The sequence below is a fragment of the Musca domestica genome, unplaced genomic scaffold (assembly GCF_030504385.1).
Source record: "Musca domestica strain aabys unplaced genomic scaffold, Musca_domestica.polishedcontigs.V.1.1 27, whole genome shotgun sequence".
NCBI classification, from domain to species: Eukaryota; Metazoa; Arthropoda; class Insecta; order Diptera; family Muscidae; genus Musca; species Musca domestica.
The window spans coordinates 1,311,815-1,334,351 of record NW_026712286.1 but is presented as its reverse complement, the minus strand read 5'-3'; positions in this window follow the sequence as shown (position 1 = coordinate 1,334,351).

The following is a 22,537-nucleotide window of genomic DNA, read 5'->3' as shown; positions in this document are numbered from 1 at the left end:
ATAAAACATGCAGTGCACTGCGGGTGCAGAGAAGTAAAGGAATGCAATGATTAATGGTAGCCCATATGTTTTTCTTTACTGCCAGGCAGCCATTCGTCAAAACAGTTATTCGCTTGATCTGATCGCTTGATAGAGGTGTTTGAAATCGCTTTATGGGTTGCGCGGATAGTCGCCTTCTTTAGGAATTACTCCTTGAAATTATCATTGCATGATAAGGATATTGTCAGGACTGGGGGGTTGACTGATATGAGGGAGAGAGAGAGAGAGTGAGAAAACTATTGCTGACATAGGCAGAGCATCATAGGTCACTCCTTCGATTTCGAAAGAAAATCTCTTTTTCTCTTACTCAGATGAGACTGCAGTATGGGGTTCACATTCTTCTCTTCTATTCGTGCTAAAAGTTACATTGGCACAATTCGGATGCAGATAGTGTCCTCTCGATGATCCCAACTTCATATTTTTTATAAATATTGATATTCTCCTTTTACTGCATGGAATAAATGTGATGGTTCCACCTATATTTTAATCATAGCATAGACCAGGATTGCTGGAAAAGTGGGAGTTTTTTTTTCGAATTCTACTTTTCACAGTTTTGCTTTTTGTGGCAGCTCTCCTGAGTGCTCCGAAGATTAGAATCTGCTCGAATTTGAACTAATTTGGCTCCTACTCTAAACTGAAAGAAGACTGCTTGCCCTTATTTGAGCGAAACTGAAAAATAGAGATTTGCTCGTTTTGTTACTTTTTCTACTCCCAGGAAGGATCCCGATCGACTTCGAGCTAGTTTCACTCTTTGCTCAAATTCGAGCTGTTTTAAATGTGTTTTATCTTCCTCCATAAACGAATTCATAGTTTCCCATCTCTGGGCGCATTGTTAAACTAGTGTTTGTTTTGGCTGATATATATTGACCAATTTACATGTCCCCACATACAAATACAGAGAAATTGCATACACAGAACACAACATACACTCACACACACACACACAAAGATGCATGTGCAATCATGGACATACTCTTAGGATTATGGGTGACTTTGGTTTTTATTTATTTTTTTAATAATAAAAAATACCAACAAAAAAAAAAAAACATTGTTCGCTGGCCAGGGGTTTTCACATATTCGATGCTTTCGCTATATAGATGTGGATGTGTGTATGTATGTGGAAAGCTTTATATTTCGACATTATTTCATTTAATACGATTACATGGCGTTTACATAGTCTCTCTTCACAAGTCTGGCTGTGTGTGTGTGTGTCTGTCTGACTGTCTGTGTATGTGTGTGTGTGTTCATTTCATACATAAATGCCACAGCCTGAGACTTTTCTGGCCAGACTGGCAATTGCTGCTGCATAAGCCTTAAAAAGCATTGGCTTTTCCCCCGCGTTTTCCTATGGCCGCCGCCGCTGGTGCTGCTTTTCACCAAGGGATAAAGGAGATCAGCATGCATTCGGAAATAAATAAAATGGTTTGCGTGTTATGACTGAGTTTGGTGTTTTCAATAACGACGGAAAAAATGCCAAATGGCAAATAAAACGCCAAACCAAAAAACGTGGCAAAAAGCTTTGTTGCGTTATTGCGGGCAAACAGGGCAGAGGCAGAGTGGAGAACAATATATTTTCACACAAGCATTATGTACAAGTCTAGAATAAATACATGCAACGTATGAGTACGCTTCTCTGTATGTATGTGTGTATGTACGTCTGTTGTCAGGCCTGGCAAAAAGCAATCTCTTTGGCCATATGTCAAGTTCACAAATTATTGTCTCAATAATCATGTTGTACAACGGCAAAGTGTTGCAGTGTTATGTAAAGCAATCCAATGAAATGCCTTTCAACTCGCTTGTATTTCAACTGAGGCGCAACGACGAAACGGTAACCCAAAACGAAACTCAAGCTCTGTTGCCTGCCTGCCTGCCACTCAGGCAGCCAGGAGTACTGGAGCAAGGATAACCAACCAACCGGGTGCTGTGTGAGGGAATGGATGGTTGCAGTCTCAACTGCAATTGCAACGCATTACGGTGGCATTAAATACACCTGTCTGGAATGTGGCTTTTTATTTCAATGTTGTTGTAGTTGTTGTTGGTGTTTTCATGTGCATTTGAATATGTCGGCTGAACAGTAACTCGCAGTGTCTGTATGTGTGTGGCTGTGCAACTTCACACCGAGTTGTATGTTGTCTCATAACCGTTTTAATTTTTGATGCAATAATATTTTTCTTTTTCAATAGCCGTTTGCAATAACAATGCGCAAAATAAAATAAATAATTCTTTAGTGTGTGTTTGTGTTTTTTTTTTTTTTTGGAAAATTCAGACTTGTACCTCGAAACAAAAGGTCAAATGGGATTACATGGCACTTTTGCAAACGATATGTATCGGCAATGTGGTTATAGCCAAATTAATATTTATTGTAAGCCAATAATGGAATGAAATGGATCTTTTGTATAAAAAGTATTGTCAAAATCCAGTTTTTATAAAAATAAAATTCAGCAAGGCGCGATAATGTAATGGCCTCTCCTTGCTCATTTTCGGGGAAATTTTTCAAATCAGACATGAGTTACGCCTTACCATCTAAAAAATAAGAATCAGTTCTAATTTTTTTTTTTTAAATTACGTGGGTCCAAAATATGTCCTTTATGGCCCTCGAGGGAAAAAATCATCTCTAACAACTTTTTTTTGACTCTTGGAGTTGGCAAAAGCTTTTTTCCATCTCCTCACAGATGGGATGACACATTGTCATGACTCATTTATTTATTCTTTAAAATTTCATTTTTCGAATTCAATGGGATTGAATGCTATTATTGTTGTTTGTGTTTTTGTAAAAATACAATAGTAGTGAGATTGTGTTGTAAAACACCTGAATACAAATGGCCTACAACCATAGCAATTGGAAAATATTGAATGGCGATGAGGAAACAACTAAACCGCCATGTTGTTGGGCTGTCCCTCGGTTTTGTGTTCCCTCAGTGACTTAATAACATCATTAACCAAGTCAAAAATTGAGGTCTTTGTCAATTCTTCTTCATGTGTTGCCACGCCATTGATAACAGTTGCGGGGCCCACAGAGCGTGGCATGTCACATGAACACATTTTCTCGAACTTGAATAGCTTTATTTGTCATCAATTGTCCATTCTTTGATTTAGAGGTTAATCAATGTCATCATCATCTTTTTGTCCAGAGAAAAAAAGGGGATTGTCTTTAGTTTTCTGTTTGGCCCCTAATGGCTGCATTGTTTGAAATCTCTTTCAGTTTTATGGGAGTTTTCTTTTTTACTTTTCGAAAAGCCTCTTCTTTCTTCTCTATTATTTTATTGAAAGGGTTGTAATTTACGTGTTTGGAAAAATTATAAAAATTGACATTTATATCGAATTCTTTCAAGAAATAGAAAAACCAATGGGCAATTGCATTGTGAACCCATGTACATATACACCATATTGTGTGTGTGTGGTTATTTGGAATGCATGTCATTCCTGTCAACGTTTTATGGCTGGTGATTACCACTGGGAGGACAATGCCAGCGAGATAAAGGCCACTTAAGTGGCTGCATTCATTCTCACTCAGTTTATTATTACACATGTCATGTCATGCCATCCGAACAACTACATTTTTGTATTATTTTATCAACAACCGGGAAAAGAATAAAAGAAGACTATTTGCCTTGCAGGAGGTCTTGTTAATGTTAATTTCCCCATAATCAAATGTAACCCCTTCGTTGGCGTTTTCATTAGAACAATGTAAATATAAAACAATTTTCAAAACAGCAGAGAGTCATCGTCAAGAAAACACCCTCCAGAAATTGCTCTATTTCAAGATCGAATTTTAGCTGAGAGAAAATTACTGGAACCTTGTTTAGAGGAAAATTGGGAGAGCTATTAGTCATTCATATTTAGTCATATGAGAAATATGTTTTGTTGCAAATTTTGAACTTTGAACTCTTACCCATTTTCCAATTTGGTCCATGTTTTATGAAAATATTACAATGTACAACGTTTTAACTAAGTTAAATGCTCTATTCGAGAGCTATTGTTCCTATCTGCCAGACAGGCAAACGAGCTTAAGCGACGACTCTGAAACGGATGGTAGACATGGGATCTGGGATCGCTGTTTTGATGAAGCACATTCTAAAAGCAACAAGCACGGCACAGATCCGCTCGTTTTTACAGGGGACTGAAATTGCTCGAAGAATGGGAGTTTTTTTACGGATTTAAGCTTCACTTTTTTGTTTTGTGTGTGAGTGCTCCCTAGCCATTCTTGCTTAAAAACACTATGTAGACTGGAGCAGAATCGCTCGAAATAGAATGAATGGAGTAAAACCGAGTGGAAAATGATTTTGCTTGCTGATTTGTATGTGCGATTGTGTGTACAGCAAACCGGTTTTGATATTGCTGTGAACTGTGGGAGAGGGGGGTGATCGTATACAAAATCAAAGAAGGAAACCAGTAAAAAGCTGTAAGCTCGGCCTGGCCGAACTTTTTTAATATCCTCCACCATTTGGTACGAATTTGGTAATTCTCCGAATGTAGCTGTTATATTACCTGCATAGGTAACTTTTGTCATAAGCCATCACAATATTCAAATGCGAAACTTAAAAAAAATAGCTAAAATCATCAAAATATCGAATATCGGTAGGTGCTGTTATATGGGGGGTCTATACGAAGACATACCCATTACGAACTTCAAATACCAAATTTGAAACAATTCCGGTGAATAAAATCGCTAAAATCTTCAAAATACCGAATATCGGGAGGTGCCGTTATATGGGGGGCTATACGAAGACGTGGACCTGAACAGACAATCTCCTGTCACAGAAAATCTCCTGTCCATTACGAACATCAAATACCAAATTTGAAACAATTCCGGGGAATTATGTCGCTGAAATCTACAAAGTACCGAATATCGGGAGGTACCGTTATATGGGGGCTATACGAAGACGTGATCCTGCTGTAGTATCCAATTCGAACTTCAAATACCAAATTGGATACAATTTCGGTGAATAATGTCGCTAAAATAATCAAAATACCGAATATCGGTAGGTGCCGTTATAGGGGGGGGTCTATACGAAGACATACCCATTACGAACTTCAAATACCAAATTTGAAACAATTCCGGTGAATAAAATCGCTAAAATCTTCAAAATATCGAATATCGGGAGGTACCATTATATGGGGATTTCACTCTTTATTCGAATTTAAGCAAGTTTTTCGGAAGTCGGGCATCAAGTGATACATACCCTCTGCAGCCATAAGGCTAAGGGTAAGAAAAGCAATTTGTATCCTCTTTCATTTTTCAAGAATATTTTAATCAAACAAAAACTTGAATCTACATATGTTCAAGATTTGTCGGAACCTCCATGTGGCCGAATCTGCCATTTAATTTTAATCAAATTCTGTCTTGAGTATTCCAAATTCTAGCCGTGAATGTGACAACGATTCAATTTAAGTAGGATGAAATATGTGACTACAGGACATATGTACTCTAAGATTGGAAACTGTCCGGTTCATATTCTTATGTCGATAGTGAAATTTTGTATTTTTTTACAAATATATTCTTCTAGCTTTAGTCCTGAAGATAGAAAATGTTACTTAAATATTTTATATTTTTTCCAAATCAATTTGATCTAACTTAAGTGCATTCCTGCTTATCTAGCTTTCATCGAATTCAAATTTTCCAATGGAATCACTCACTCGCGATACCATTTACCAATTAAATCTGCAATCGAATTGTATTCATTAGCAGCACTGAATTGGCAATGAAATTCGTTAGAAATGCTACTGTTGTTTTATCAGTGGCAGTATTTCAAAATTGTTTGGCGAATATCTCATAAAAAGTCAAAAAGTTGATGTTCATTTTTAAAAGGGGAGCAATGCTTCTTTTTTTTTTTTGTTGGCAATAATGTATGTATGTATGTTTGTCTGTAATAGCCCAACAGCTTAGCAATGCTCACCTTTGTGTCAGATTCAAACTCGCATTCATTCATTTCTTTTTGTGTCCTTTTTTCTTTTTGGTTTACTTCTTCTTCTTTGTTTTTCTTTTTTTGCATTTGGTGTGGCTTCAATTGCTTTTATTCGATTCTTTTTTTTCGGTTTTATTTTGTTTTGAGGTATGTTTTGATGGTTTACACGAAAAATCAATTTTCGATCTTGTTAAATGCAAATTCCGAACTCATGAAAGTTCGCTGTTTGGTGGGGTCCTTTGCAGTTCTTCGCTCCGATGGTGTTCTTGTTTGGTGTTTGCTGGCAATGTTTTACAATCGTTGCCAATAATCGCTACAATATCGTCGAAACAACAACAACGCCAACAACTATTTTTTTTTTCACTGCCAACACCAAACATATGCAGAGGTGCTGCACTCGTTCCATCCATATCGGGCTTAGCATCAGCTCTGGTATCTGAGTGTACAACCATTTAACAGATTCTTCTGCAAATCTACCAAAAACAAAAAACAAAAAGACAACAAAAACAATAGACTATCAGCTTGGGCGTGTGCGTAACTATATCGGGATATGTGTTGTCGGCTGACAAGCTTGCACTTAGTTCGATGCCAATGAAGAAATAGCGTCAATTGGATCAGACTAACAACCAAACAACAAAATGTAAAACAAATTTGAAGTAAATCATTACAATTGGAAAAAAGGAGGTGCAAAAGAGGTGAGATGGAGAGGGGTTGGTTAGACTTACTCTGGACTTTCAATTGGGTGTTGGAATTCAGAATGAATCTAGGTTTTTTGTGATAGTCTGATGTTTGATTGGAACTTTCATTGCCTGGTATGGATGTGAGGCCACCCATGATGGTTGACATATGAAATTTCTTATCTTAAAAAATTTAAGGAAATTCATAATCGGAGGAATATGTTATTTTTAGTTAAAACAAAAAATATGATTCCATTATAAATTTTGGAAACATGTCAAAATGTTCGGAATGTGCTGCAAATCTACGGAATGACTTCTACTATCTGTGAGAGAGATTTTTGTTTATTGACAGCTGATGTGAGAACTTTTGCCTGACGCTGATTTGAGTATAAAAATCATATTAAAACACGGTTCGGTAGCTACTCGTGATAAAAAAGAGAGCTTGAATGATTTTATCTTAGACTATATTACTTTTTTGTCGAATATGTACAGGGTGAGATAAAAAAAAAACTGCAATAAAGTCAAATGCCATAAATTTTATGAATGAAAGCAAAAAATGTCGGAAATAGCATCAACTTAAATAATAAGTTTAGATTTGTTCGAATTGCTCACCTTTGGCACGAATTATGGCCTTCAAACGGCCAGTGAAACCGTCACACGGAATTTATGCCCATTCCCGGCGAATCGCTTGCTTGGGGTGATCGACACTTTGGTATTTTTTAGTGGCAACCTTTCTTTATAAAATATTTCAGACACAATAGTCCAACGGATAGGTATCCGGAGATTTTGGTGGCCATTGTGCGCTGGAAATGAAGCGAGGAACCTCATTTTATCACCATTCTTGGCGTGCTGAGTCCAGTTGGAATGTCCAAGGTCTGCGGCCAAATCGTTTGCGTGCGCAAGGCTTTAGTAAACCCTCCAGAATATGTTCGCAATAATATTCGGCAATTATTCTGATGCCACGGTCGATTAATATGAGCGGATAGCGACCATCGGCTGTTATGGCGGCCCACACCATCATCATGGTCGGCACTTGAGTTCTGGTGGCCAACCGAAGGTGCACATTTTCAGCTAACCTCTTTGGCAAGTGAACACGATCATTTTGTTTGTTTACAAACTGCTGGACAACCAATGTTCTCTCATCGGAAGAAACCAAATTCGGCAGTTCACCACTTTCGGCCAAGTGAAGTGTACTTTGCTCTTTTGAGCATATTTTCTTTCTGTTGTGGTGTAAGTTCTTGCACTTTTCGGAATTTCAATGGCTTTAAATGCCACTTGTGGTTTTCCAGCCAAATATAAAGAAATCACACTATCACACTTGAATTCCATCACAAATAACATTTTTTCTGAAAAATTCTTACAAAAATTAGCTGTCACTGGAATAATTCTGTCGGACGAGTGGTTTAGAAATGACAGCAGTCTGAAGTTGATTGCAGTTTTTTCATCTCATCATGTATATCAGGGGTTGGCAACGAGCTGTTTGTGAGGAAATTAAAAGAAACAACAGATGTAGAACAATTATCACTCCAGTTTCCACTGAGCTGTGGATGATAAAGGTTTTCTTATCACTGGTTTTCATGATTTTGACAATAATTTGCAAAAGCAACAACATATGAATGTGCTGCCGAGCATGTTTTAGCCAAAATAAATACTATTCTTGCAACGAACGTGCAGATTAAGTTGTTTTAGTTCGAAATTCCTTTCTCTTTTTAATGGGAGCTAATACTTCAAGGATCGAGAAGGATGTGTGGGATTTTTGTAATAATTGAGCAATATTTTTTTTTATTTAATTCGGAGATTCTCATCTATTTCATATTTTTTCTTTACTATTCTCTAAAACTTAGTTATATCTCTATTTTAGAAAAATAATCCGTTCAAGAATTTCCTCCATCTAAGTCTTCTTTTTTAAAATCCTTTTATTATATATATTTTTGTTCAAATCAATTCTTTGGCGATTGTCTGATACTGATGTTGTTGGGGCTGCCTTCGTTATTTCATAATTCTTATGAACTTGTTAACATTTTGCTGTCGTTTCGTCGTCATCGTCGTCGTCTTTGTCCCTTTTTTAGCATTCGAAACAAAGTTGTTGCCGGGTTGTTATGTCTCGCTGTCGTTGTTCTAGCCAAATACCATCTCGGGCCAGGGAATGACAGAAAATTGTATGAAAAGAATGATCGGTTCATACGCTTCACAATGCTCCCCGTTACATGCAAAGAAATTCAAATCAAAAGCATTTTCCAAAGCTGTTTACTGTTGTTGTAGTTGTAGTTGCAGTTGTTGTTGCCAGCTTTGTTGCATTGTTTTGAAGTGCGATGCTGATTTATTTCTTTCAGTTGAAAATGTTTTTTGCATACAAATCATTGGAAAAGCATCAAAGTCAATACACCAAACTATGCTAGATGCGGACGGACGGAAGGACGGACGGACAGACGGTTGGATGGACGAACAAATGAATGAACAAACGGACAAAACATAAATACTTGATTCCACCTAGTTCAGTACTAGTGCTTGTTGTACTTGGGCGCGAGTGTGAGCCATCCCTAGTCAACGGCTAATGCATAATGGCAGGAGTGCTGAGCCATGCCATGCCATGCCAACCATACCAAATGCAATCCGATGGATCTCTATCAGTTCAAGCTTTTTTCTGTTGTTGTTGTTAAAGGATTCTTCATTTTTCCCAATCATTTTGTTTCGTTTCGTTTAAACCTAGGAAAAATAATCAACTACTCATAGTTGAGAATAAATGCCAGTGGGGGAGTTTGATAAGTCAGGGTAAGAATGTGAGGAAAAACATTAAGATTTGAATTTAGCTGCAAGCTCTAGATAAGAATATTGGTGGAAGTGGTCTAAAATACATTTTAAATATAATAAAAATGAATTGAAATTGAGTTTTTCACTAAAAATTATTCAAAACTGTGCAAAGATGGAGAATAAAACAGCTATTCCAGCTCAGATAAGTGAGAAGCATATATTTTGATACCGGATTGATTTTTTGAGTACGACTCTCTTAATAAGTGATCATAGAATGCATTTACTTTTTACTGGCCCCACGAAGAGTTGAGACCTTGGTGTCATTACTGTCGGCCATATATTGCCAGATGGGAAATAGCCACAATCGCTAACTAAAAGTTGATAAGGTTTGACATTTAGGAATTTGTACTGGGAAAAAAAGTTTAAACATGTAAAAAAGCAGCTAAGGCCTAAGGCCATACCGAACTTTTAATATCCTCCACCATTTGAAAGGAACTTGAAAATTTTCAAAAAAAAAAAAAAAACAAAAATTTTGAAAGAAACGCTGAACTTTATATGGGGCCATTACAAACTTTGAATCGGAAATTTGTATTCGGGTGAATGATCTCGTTAAAATCGTCAAAATACCGCATATAGAGAGGTACAGTTATATGGGGGCTATACGAAAAAGTGGACCTACCTACTGGGAAAATACACATGTGTGCAAAATGTTAGCCTTCTATCTCAATTCGTTCGAAAAATTTCGTGATTACAACAGACAGAGATACAGGCGGACATCGCTAAATCTTCTTAGAATTTTACTCTGGTCCGGAATATATGTACTTTGTAGGGTCTATTATGAATATGTCTCCTCCATAGAATGGTGGAGGATAAATCCTTTGCGATAGAAGGGGAATAAAACAGATTTTTGTTCTTTGCATTAGCTACAGTTTTGCCTTAGAGAGTCCATCAAATTACCAAACGGTGGAGAAGATATAAGCCCGAGAAAAGTATCCCTTTTTGCAATAGTGACAACCAAGCCCCAATGTTGGAGTCCTTATAAATGAAATATGGTATTTTGAAGTGATTTATAACTAATTCAGAATTTTATGGTTTTGAAATATAAAATCGGCTGAGTATATGGGCGCTATGTCTGTATCTAAAATCAAAGGTGCTTTAAATTCGTCATCATTTTTCTTTGCATAAAAAAATCAATTTTCTGAAAGGTCTTGCTGGAAAGGTCATCCTCTATCTATCAAGACACCATAGAACATTCCCAAAAACAAACTCTTCCACATTTTAGTCTCTTTTTATTTTCCGGTAATTTGTTGTTTTATGGCATCTCATTTATCACCACTCCTTGTCATCCACCCCTCGTAAGAAATTCTTCAACTATTTGTTTCTTTGATTCCCTATAAGTAATAAGAAGGTTTTTGATACAACTAAGTTTTCGTTATGTTTTGTTTTGTTCTGCTGTTTTTTTTTTTTTTTTTGGATCGCTGCCACTCGCCGTCGACGGAATCATTATTTTGCATTTCTTCAAAAGAGGCACACTGGAGAAGCTACATCGACACTAACAAGATATGGATGGATTTCTTTTGAAATTTCTTTGGAAAATTCCAAATAAAAATCTTAACTACTTGTGCCGAGGAGGAGCCGAGTGTAATTTCGAGTGAAGTGAAGGGTATAACATATTCCACATATGAAATATGGCATTAGCATAGAGTACGATATGCAGTTCAGAAGGACACACAGTCCTTGCATGCTTCTCATGTAACCATGTTAACAAATACAAGACAAAAAAAAAAAAAAAGAAAACGAATGCAATGTTATGTTTTTTGTTGTTGTTGCTGTTGCTGTCATGTTGACCGTTCGCTCCACTAGAACACAAATCAAACAAACCAAATGTTGCGGAACTGCAACAAAACCAAATTGTTTTTTTTTTCTGGATTTGAATTGGGCTTATAACTATGAGCATATTTCGACTGGCTATCATTCGCCACACAGTTTTAGCATTGGCCGTCGCCTCGGCATCAGTCAAACACAATTGGCTTTGTACTTAAGCCCCCCAGCTGGAACGTAACAATCATCCAGTGTCTATGGCTACTCTCATGGCTGACAATAGCAATGATGATGATGTTGTTGCTGTTGCTGTGACGTTTGCCTCCACCGCTCGTCCACGTCTCTGGCGCTAATGCCTGTCGCTGCTGATGATGCCGTTGATGCTGATGTGATATTTGCTTATGTTTATTTGAGACTCTCTAATAGTTGGCAACAATAAAATAAATTATTGCAACAATTTCTGGCACAAGTTGTTGTCACAATAAAACTTTACATGTTGTTGCAAATTGACATTTAATAATTCATGCCACACAGCCATGTAGTTAGTCAGAGCTAGACTGTATGAGTTTCCAATACATGAGCATCCATCCGTATTACCAGAATTCTATCCCTCCCCGTCTGTCCCCCACTTCTCTCTCTCTCTGTCTGCACATGCTGTTCTGTGTATAATTGTCATTGTCGGTCTGTCCGTCCGTCCGTCGGTTCGTACGTTTTTGTCCATCAGTTAAAACAATTTACCAAACTCAAGTTGAGTTTTCAGTTTTTGCAAATTTTCAATTTTTGTTGCTGCCATCCGTCCCCCAGATCTGTCCGTCCATGTGTAGCTGTAGTTTTTCGTAAATCTTTTCCTGAATTTAATACCTGGCACCGGGCTTTCATTCATTGTCGTTCTGTTTGGCTCTGCCTCTCTCGTTCTCTTCCAACCGAAATTGACATGCCACCAAACTGGAACTTTGTCATCAGAAACATCAACTGCATTATTGTCATCGGCATCATCGTCATCAGCAGCAGCAACAGCAACAACAAAAGTCGTCTCTCGTCTCTTAATGTGGAATCCTCGTCACTGAATTTGTTGCTGTTGCTGCCACACATGCATGCACACATGATGAGGGAATGTCCGGGGCAAATATGTTGCTTGTCGCATCATATCAGTCAGTTATAATTTGTATAAATTTGGTTGTATAAATGTTGTTCTTGTTCTTGTTGCTGTTGAAGTTGTTGTTATCTCACTGTGCATGAATGTGTGTGTGTGTGTTTGAACATTGTCTGCAATTCCATAAAATAATGTTTTAAGTTGTTGTTAATTTGTGGTTCTTGTTGATGGTATATTGTTGTATTGTTGTTACATATTTACTGTGGCATGGACAGAGCAGAAGAGAGAGAGAGAGAGAGAGAGAGAAACGATGGTTGCAAGGGAAGTTTTGTGAGACAGAGGGGAAGAGAAAATGTTGAAAAAATGGGACAATATTAACAGACAACATGGGTTTCTCGACCATAAAAGGACTATCCCATATTAGAAGAGTACATAAGATACGAAAGGGTACTAATTATGGTTCCATTAATATTTAGCGATTGGGAGATGCTTAAGCTATAAAATTTAGTCAATAAGTTATATTATATACAACAAGTTTTACAGTTAAACATTTTGGAAATTCGTACTAGAAGGATACTAAAAGGTACTAAATAGTACATTATTTGTAGTGGGCGAATAAATAGAGTAAGAATTCTAGAATTTGGAAGTAAGAATCACTACAAAATTTAATTGTACGAAAAGTACCAAAAAACACTAAATTGGTACAATGCAGAAGGAGCTAAGATCTTTTTATTATTTTTTTATAGGGAAATCAAAGTAGAGAAGTATACCCGATAAAAGTAGGTGGTTTTGAGAAATGCGTACTTAACAGCATCAATTGTACCAATTTCAACTATATATCGCACGAAATGGCACTAGATTTTTATTAGAGCTTAGGATTAGAACTGATATTATGAATTTTGGTATTAAGATAAGTGTCAGTTGTTAGATAAGGTAATAGATTTGGAAAGACGTAGTATATTGTGTAAGAAAAGTACTTAATAGTACTAAAATTGGTATTTAGTTTACGAAAAGAGCTGGAATTGTACATTTTCCTATTAGGGTCAATGTGAGTGTGCAGCATTTATACAAGGAGGTGTATTTGGAAATCCGTACTTTATAGTGTACGAAAAGTACTGTATGGTACTTAATCGGGAGAATAACTATAATTATGAATGGATAGAGAAACTGATTTCGAAATGTGTAAGAAAAGTACTAATTGTTACCAAAATTGGTATATAGTGTTAGAAGAAGATGTAGAATTGTTTATTTTCTTATTAGGACCACTGTGAATGTACGGCGTTAGATATGGACTTGGATTTGGAAATTCGTACTATAACGTATACGAAAAGTACTAAATGGTACTGAATCTGTTATCAATTGTATGAATAGAGGAGGAATTATAAATTTTTGTAAGAGTCACAGTGGATGCTTACTATTTAGACAGTGTGGTGTTTTTGGAAATGCGTACTTTATAGGCCACGAAAATTACTAAATGAAAAAAAATGGTATAAAGTGCAGGAAGAGATCTAGAATATTGAGTTTTGATATAAGGGTTACTGTGTATGATGTATAATTTCTGTGATTTTTATACCCTACACCACAAGGTGGTCAGGGTATTATGTCTTTGTGCATTTGTTTGTAACAGGCAAAAGGAAACGAGATATACCCATAGTTCCTTTTGATGATCTGCATAGAATCACATTCTGAGTCGATTTATGCATGTCCGTCCGTCCGTCCGTCCGTCCGTCTGTCCATGTATTTTTGTAAACAAAGTACAGTTCGCATTTATTGCCCTATCCAGATGAAATTTTGCACAAATCATTTGTTTAGCCCAAGGACGAACCCTATTGAAATTGGAGATAATCGGTCAAAATTTGGATGTAGCTACCATATATATCTTCGTCCGATTTGCCTTTTATTGTGCACCAAACGTGTAATATCATAGCGTGTATGATTGAATTCTCCCATAAAAACTTTTAATTGTTATGCGCAGCTCCACTAAAGTAGCAAAGTGGTGTAGGGTATCATAAAGTCGGCCCCGCCCGACTTTAAGTCTTTCTTTACTGTTTTTTTTTTTTTTTGAAATGTGTACTGTACAGTGTACGAAAAGCACTAAATGATACTAAATTAGGTATAAAACTAAGAAATAGGACAGGCTTTATACATTTTGGTATAAAAATATGATTTTTTTTCCATTTTCCCAAGAAGTAGTGGGAACTCGGTAGCATAAAATATTTTAGGTACGGATATTCCCAAGTAATTAGTGTAGATTTTTTCATGAGACTTTGCAACTAATTTATCATCCTAGTTTAGTGATTTCATGAAACTAACTCCTCCATATAGCAGTACATCTTGATATTGGATACTCAGAATAAACTCTTCCACATTTATCAGCGGAATTGAGCACAAATAGGTTATTTTTTTCAGAAAGCTAGAAGCTGTCGCTTGCTTTTCTAAATTATACAGACTTTAAGAACAGTTTCGTAACTATTCAACTTCTTTTTTGTATAAGACTCCCACTTTTATCGCAATTCGATGCTGCTATTTTCAAAGGTTTCAATTTTCTCAAGGTGGTGGCCATCCAAAGTCCATCCATGCTACACTTAACTCTATTTTATACATACCGATAATTTCCAAACACTCCTCGCTATCGGCAGTAATGAATGTGAATATGTACGGTACAATTGTTTCCCGAAATCCATCACAAAATTGTACAACAAATTATTAAAATGTTGTAAAACTTCATCTTCTGTATGGAGCTGTGGGGGTGGCAGACGTGACGGCAGAGTGTGGGCGTTATTGTCGAACATATACAGAGTTTGGTGGTCTCACAATTATAAATCACTTAACGAAACTTTGAAACTTTAAATCAGACTCTGTGCATCATTTAACAAAAATGCAGCACTAATAAAGCAAATGAAGTTCCGTCACCAAGAAGGATGACACAGTGATAGATATGTGGGCAAACAGGCGAGGGAGGAGAAGAAGGACAAATGACTAGCTTTTGTATTCCAGTCATGCTTATGGTATGATTTATTTATTGCCATAAATGCACAAATCACTTTTGCCTCAAAATCCCTATGATTTAAAGTTGTGGATATTGGACATCAAAGGGGTAGTGGAGAGGAGGTAAAGGGGGAGGTAATGCTTTAACTTTAGCAGATAAGCAAGGCATGCGAAGTAACCACTTATGGCAAGGACGAGACGTTAATCAGGAATTGCCAGTTTTGTTGTTCTTTTTGCCTGCCTCAAGATGTGAAGGCGACAATTATCATCGTGGTGTCTGGCCAGAATTACGTGTGAATGTGATGCTGCTCTGCCCGTCCGACTGCCACTACTCAATATCCAAGCAACTGATAGACAGACTGTATGTCTGTGTGACTGACATGTGGCTAAATTAGCAGACATTAACAAATTCGTAAAGACAAGAGTATGAATAAATGACTGACTTTTGAGACGTGTATTACTGGCTGAAATAACGCAAATATTGTTTGGCATCGCATCACCATGCAACAGACTCGGTCTCGGCGCACCGGTCACAAATCACAGCCGTGAGACAGGATCATCATTAAATTAGCGTTGGCAGCAGCAGCAGCATCAACAGTATTCGCCAAGCCAAGCAATTCTCCAAGTACAACATGTGTCCAAAGGCCCATCATGTCTCTTTTTTTTTGGGATTGGGTCTTGCAATTATCACCCCTATAATGGGGGCTTTCATTCGCGCTCTCCATTTTGTTCAATTCACACTTGCACAACCAAAAAAAAAAAACCGAAACAAACTGAAACAGGAACGACATCGATGAACCTGCGATTGCATCTTCCGCACAATTTGCAGAGCCTTGGCAATATTTCATTGCATTATTGGCTATAAAGGCCACAATGGGATTGTTTTGGTTTTTCCTTGCACTCCTCCCGCTGCCGTTGTCTCCACTTCCCCTCGGCCATGGTTAAGTTCAAAGACACTTGCTTGTCAGCGAGAGTCTAAATGTCTGTCGATCTTGGCCTGACTGTGATTACTTTTGCTACATTGTATTGCCAGAATGTGGCTTCGGATCGGTTCGGCTGAGTTTTTGTGGCTGCAGTTGATGTGATCATTGTTTATAAGTATCTGTTTAACGTAATTATCTTGTCAACACTAAATTCAGAAACGTCTGATTCCACCACATACATCCATCCAGTAAGTCAGACAGCCGAGCAGCACCTTATCGGTCTATGGCTGCCAACGACGAAATGCGCTCGCGCAATGCCTTTGCATTTGTCGTCATTCATAGCTGGCATTGTTGGATGGCTGGCTGGTAGGCCGGCAGAGCAAAGCTCGATTTGATGAAATGTGTGATGTCTCAGATCTCAACGTTGATTGAGATGGTTTTTGTGGTATCGACGACGACGACGACGTCGGCCACAACGACAAATGCTGTCGTGTTCCATCTCCGCAGATGTAGATCCGGGAAAGGAAGTTTGGTATTAAGATTAAAAAGCTAGAATTCGCTAGAAATCAACGAAATCTTGGCAGAAAACATTTCAGCTGCATTGAACTGGATTGCAACGACGGCAATCCTGCGCACATGTGGACATAATTGAGGCAGTTAGTTTGAATTGTTTGGCAGAGAGCGTGGGGGGAAGCGATGTTGTGGAGAGAGGATGTTAGCAATTCAATGATTTGGTAAAATGTTTGAATTTATGCTGCTATTTTGTATTCGGATATTTATGGATATTTCCAATAACAAAATTCTAATTCTGCTTTTGTAATGTGGAGGAAATTACCAGGTGTGAACGATATATGGGAAATTGCAATGTTTTGCCGAATAGCGATTATAGAATAAGGTGTGAGCACAATGCACATAATCTGTACAATAAATAATTTAAAAAAAAAGATTTTCTTATGTAGATGTTTATTTTGGTAATTTAGAGCTACGGCAGATATATATAATTTGGGAAATATAGTTGTTTCAAATTTCGGACAAAGTAATATCAGTTTCATTCTTAGGCCTGGTCCGAAAATCTATAAAATCTGACGAAAGATTTTAAATTCTCTTTAAATTTGCTACATCGAAATTTTTCTGACAATATTAGATTTATGGTGGAAGTATCTACTCTTTCTGGTACCTCTTGTAAAGCGATGAGAGGAGAGCACAGATTTGTTTCGTCTTCACTCGGGAGTGAAACTTTCTCGGTAGCGGGTGTGCTCGATGTGTGGGAGTTTTAAACGAAGTTTGCTCTTCAGACTTTTCTTTTGTGTGGGAAAGCCAAAAATTAAAGTGGAAGTGGAATCGCTCGAAATAGAGTAAGAGTTTGCTTCAAGAGTGAAATAGAGATCTGATTTGTGTGTAATAGCTATGATGTTGCTATAAACTGTGGGGGAGGGAGGTAAATGTGTTCAAATACTAAGAAAACAACAACAGTGGAAGCAAAAAAAATGGTTGGTAAGAATTGGCGACAAAGCTCTGCAAAGTTTCGATTGCAGCTCCGGGCGGAGAATATTCTTACTGTCTTCTTAGTGTATAATCCGCTCGATTTCGAGTGAATTTTAGGCGAAATATACTCGTTCTTATTCGAGCGACATCGAAAAATTGCGAGTGCTTCCGCGAGTAGTTGAGCGAGCTTCCCTTTTAACTCCAATCCGAGCGGATTTTTCGGAGTAATATTTGTATAAAACTTAGGATGGATACTAAAATTGACAATATTGGCATACACTTACCTCTCTTACAAAGAGTAAAAATTTGGAAGAATCAAGAAACTCATATGAAACCATGACTGTCATCGGTAGAGTATTCGTTGCAAGAATTGCCTTCTATTGAGTTCGTTTGGATTTTAAATGGGGACCTACTTGGCTATAAATGATTTTTTAAAGAAATATGTGAAAAAATTTAAATGGATTTAAAGTTTGACCGGCCGATTTTTTTATACCCTCCGTCATGTGAAACCTTCAAATTTTGCAGATTTCGTTATAGGGGAGCTATACTTAATCTACACATATTAAAAACCCGACATAGCAAATTATAGCTGATTTGGTTGCAAATCAGTCCATAAATCTTCCAAATACCGAAAACCAGGAAAGGGTTACCAAAAAAGGGAGACTTACATCGAATATTTTAGCAGGGATTTAAACTATCTACAGAGAACGCAAAATATCAAATACGAATGCCTGTGGAGGGGATAAACATATGTGAGAATTTTTCTAATAGGGGGAGAGATTTTTTTTCTCCGCTTGTAGCCTTATTTTTTTAGACATCAGGGTTATACGGTCTCAAAAAGTTTTAATCGAAATGGAGATCCTTTATTGTTTTGTTTTATATCTCTGTGAAATGTTAATAGTCTATTTGGAATTAATCACAAATGCATTAGAACTCAGTCACCAGTCCTCAATTCATTTCATATTTTAGCTCAACTTGCTAATCTCTGAAGTTTTCAAACTTTTCCCTTTCCAGTCGCCAGTCCAAAATAACTTTCTGTTTTAGTTTCTTGGAAAAGTTTGGCTGTTGTTTGCGTATTTGTCTGTTTGTTTTCCACTTCCATTTGGCAATTCGTCCCTTTTGTCAAATAGAAATTGCTACAAATTGTAGCCAACATATATCCAGCTGAGAACTGTTACATCATCAACGCTTCGCAATCTGCTCCGAGGAGTCAACAAGGCGCAATAATAACCAACCACTAGGTTTGTCGACTTCAAAGTCAGATATATTGTCAACAAAATCAACACACCATCGCCGCCAATGTTGTTGGGTCGAAGCGGAGACATGGTTTACTGCCGTATGTTCAGATGGCAGCGATAGCGGAACAACCGTCCGACCGACCGACCAGCTAGGCAAGTAACCAACCAAGTCAAGAGGTCGGGTGGGGAAAAGATATAAAACATCGGGTATCAGCCCAGGGATGCATTGTCTATTGACAATTTACGAACATGGCCCAGGAAACCGAGGCAAACATGCACACACACACACACACACACATAACACCAAAAATATTCGTCAAAAGGAAAACTCTAAGCCGGAATCATGAGCTGTAAATCGCGATTGTTGTTACACAAACCGACAGACAGAAGAAATAGTCACAGCGACGCACTGGCAAGACCCACAACTGGGAGCCTCACATATACCGCCACGAAGGGAGATGCCCAAGAAAGTTGCGTATATGTTACCCACAGTTTATGGCTCAATGAATCTGTTTCAGTTTTCTGTTGACTTTGAGTTTATCTAAAACTAGGAGGATTAGATGTTTGCTTCCTTGCCTTGCCATTCGCCTGGAATGACTTTGTCTTGGGCCCTCCATCGTCCATGAGAATTTCTTTGTAAGGAACAGCAGAGGGCCAAAAGTTTTGAATCTGTTTGGATAGTGGTTGTGGTGGTGGTGCTGCTGCTGATGGTGGCTTGTCAAGATAGGAGGAAATGCTCGTATGTGGTAAACATAAACACAACACTGCAATCCATCCATAATCATGGGCCAGCATCATCGTCATCATCATCCTCATCATCACTTGGTGGCACTTAAGGTCTATGTCAGTTGAATTATTTGCTGTTGTGCCGGCCAGCATACCCCCGGATGCCTTCCCCACAGTTGAAAAGTCAATACAATCAGAACAACATAGACGAGCACAGAGATGGTTAGAGGAAAGGACGTAGGTTTATATGAATATTACTCCTTTTCATAGTTGCCCCATCCATGGGATGATGACGACCGTGATGACAACAGTACGTACCTCTCAGTACCTATGATGCAGATACCACCACCACCACCACCACTCACTCATATGCCTAACAAGGAATTCAAACTTTTTAAATTGGCCACGAGCATTAATCGCTCTCATCTTGTTTTCGAATACGACAAGTTAATAACAGGGCACTCTTGAGCACCTGGATTGGCTGGGCCAGCCAGCTAGGCAAAGCATGTAAAAACGTGGAGTCATCGAGACCCAGCCAACTTCGCCAAAAACAAAACCAAACAATCTAAATAAGAAAAACACGCGAAATCCAAGCAAACAAAAATCAAAACGAACTTCAAAATAAAAATAGCTTATGCCCACAGCGAACAGGAACAACAGCCGCCAAAGCTGCGGCAGTGAATCCAAGTACAAACACACACACACACACAGGCACACTTAAAATGGGCCTTGTGATCACCGGTCTATATCTGAGACATGGCAAATGGCCTTTTGTGGTGGCTGGGGTTTTTTTGTGCTCTCTTCGTTCCACTATGGGCGGACACCTCGTAAAGTGAAAACAGAGACGGACTATGTAAAATACCACGGAGTCTCATAGAGTTAGAAGAATGCCATGGAATGCCACTGGTTGTGGGCCTCATTGCCATCCATGATGACGTCCTTGCTTCAATCATCATTCCGACAGCGACGACTACGACGGCGATGAATACATCGCTGGCTGGCTGGCAGTTATAAAAGTCACAACATCCTCATTCTCATCGGCACCGGATCGAGTCCGTCGTCCGTGGTTGTCGCTGTCGTCATCGTTCTCATTCTTGTCCACTGCCACCACATCACCATCACCATGTCCAGGTCAGCCAAGCATCAGGCATCAACTACTGCTGCCTTAACAGCAACCTTTAACTTGGATGGATTTGTGGCAACAAAACCAAACATTTTGTTAACAAACCAATTGCATGAGAAGTGCCTGTTGAGGGAACACTCAGGTGGGTAGGGGCACAAGTGGGATTTTTTTTTAAAAAAAACTGTAATGCACTATGCAAAATAGGGAGATTGAGTTAAAAGAGAGTTTGAAAATTTAGATCAGATAACCAAACGGGAGTCATTTTGTTCTCCATTTTCCTCTTTGAAAATAAACAGAGTTTCTAAAAAATATTCCGAATTAATTTCAAATATAATTTTTATTGAAAACAATAAATTTAGGGAAATACAATGTTGTTTTAAGAGTATTATTTACTCTTAACTTTATTATTCGATAGTAGAATCGTAGAAACGGGAATGCGACAGGAAAGAAAATATCGATACCATCGGAGTAAATCAATTCTTTGTCAGTTCAACTTCATACTTTTATTGAACGAAGGATCTAGAGATCGAATTCTTCTACGACATTCTCTGCCGGCATCGTTTGAGCCCTTCTTTACTCCTTTTTGTATGAAACGTCATAATACTGTCATATTTTTTGTGACCCACTCTATTGTACTACTGAACTACTACCCCTTTTTTAATAACGTTGTCTAGATTTGGTTGGAGGAGTTGGAGTTGGAGGAGGATCATCCACATCGTCAGTTCTTAAAGTTTTTTGTTGTTTTTTTTGTAATTTTTTGTTTCATTTTGGAAAAGCATGCGATTCAAAAAGAGTTGCATGATTTGACTTTTCGGTTAATTTGTTATCATCAACAAGTCATCTCGTCCCATTACTATCATGGCTATGATGTGAGCAAACCTATGCCTGCCTCCTTCTCTCCGCTTTTCATAGGAGTTTCAAAATCTCAATTTTTTGTTGTAGTTGTTGCTCGCTGCTGTAGTTTGTTGTCCTTCTAAATGATTTTATTTCTTTTCGCTATAGTTTCGTGATTTCTTTAAGAGATCAGTTTTTTGTTGGTTGTCGTTTCGCTTTTGTTGCTGTCTCCACCATCGGTGCAATGCACCAACTTCATCAATAATTTTATGGAATATTTCATTTTGTTTCCCTTATTTCCGCTTCGCCACTCAACATTGCCATCCGCCCACCCTCTTCTGGCAGTCGCTTCGTGATATGGACGCTCTGTGTTGTGCCAATGCGAAATACTAAAAGTCAGTACGACGACGATGAAGGCATACCAGTTAAATCTGAATATTAAAAATATGTTCAGTTTCAAGTTGATTTTAATAGAGATATTTTACTGAGCAGCACGACAGAATTTAAGACTTGCCATCAAAAATGTCGTTTTTTGTCTGTCGCTCTGTTAAAGTTATATCGCCATTGCACGGCATTAAACGACATGGACACCTTTATGGGGGATTTTGCTATTGGGAAATTGGGATTAGAGTTGATGGGCCCAGAGGCCGTTTACTGTTGAGTAGATGGTCCCAGAGGCCGCCTACTGTTGAGTAGATGGGCCCAGAGGCCGCCTACTGTTGAGTAGATGGGCCCAGAGGTCGTCTATTGTAGAGTAGATGGGCCCAGAGGTCGTCTACTGTAGGGTAGATGAGCCCAGAGGTCGTCTACTGTAGGGTAGATGGGCCCAGAGGTCGTCTACTATAGAGTAGATGGTGGCCAGGGACCGGAGGATTTCCCCCTAGGGTCCGGGGGATTCCCCCTAGGGTCCCGGGGATTCCCCTAGGGTCCCGG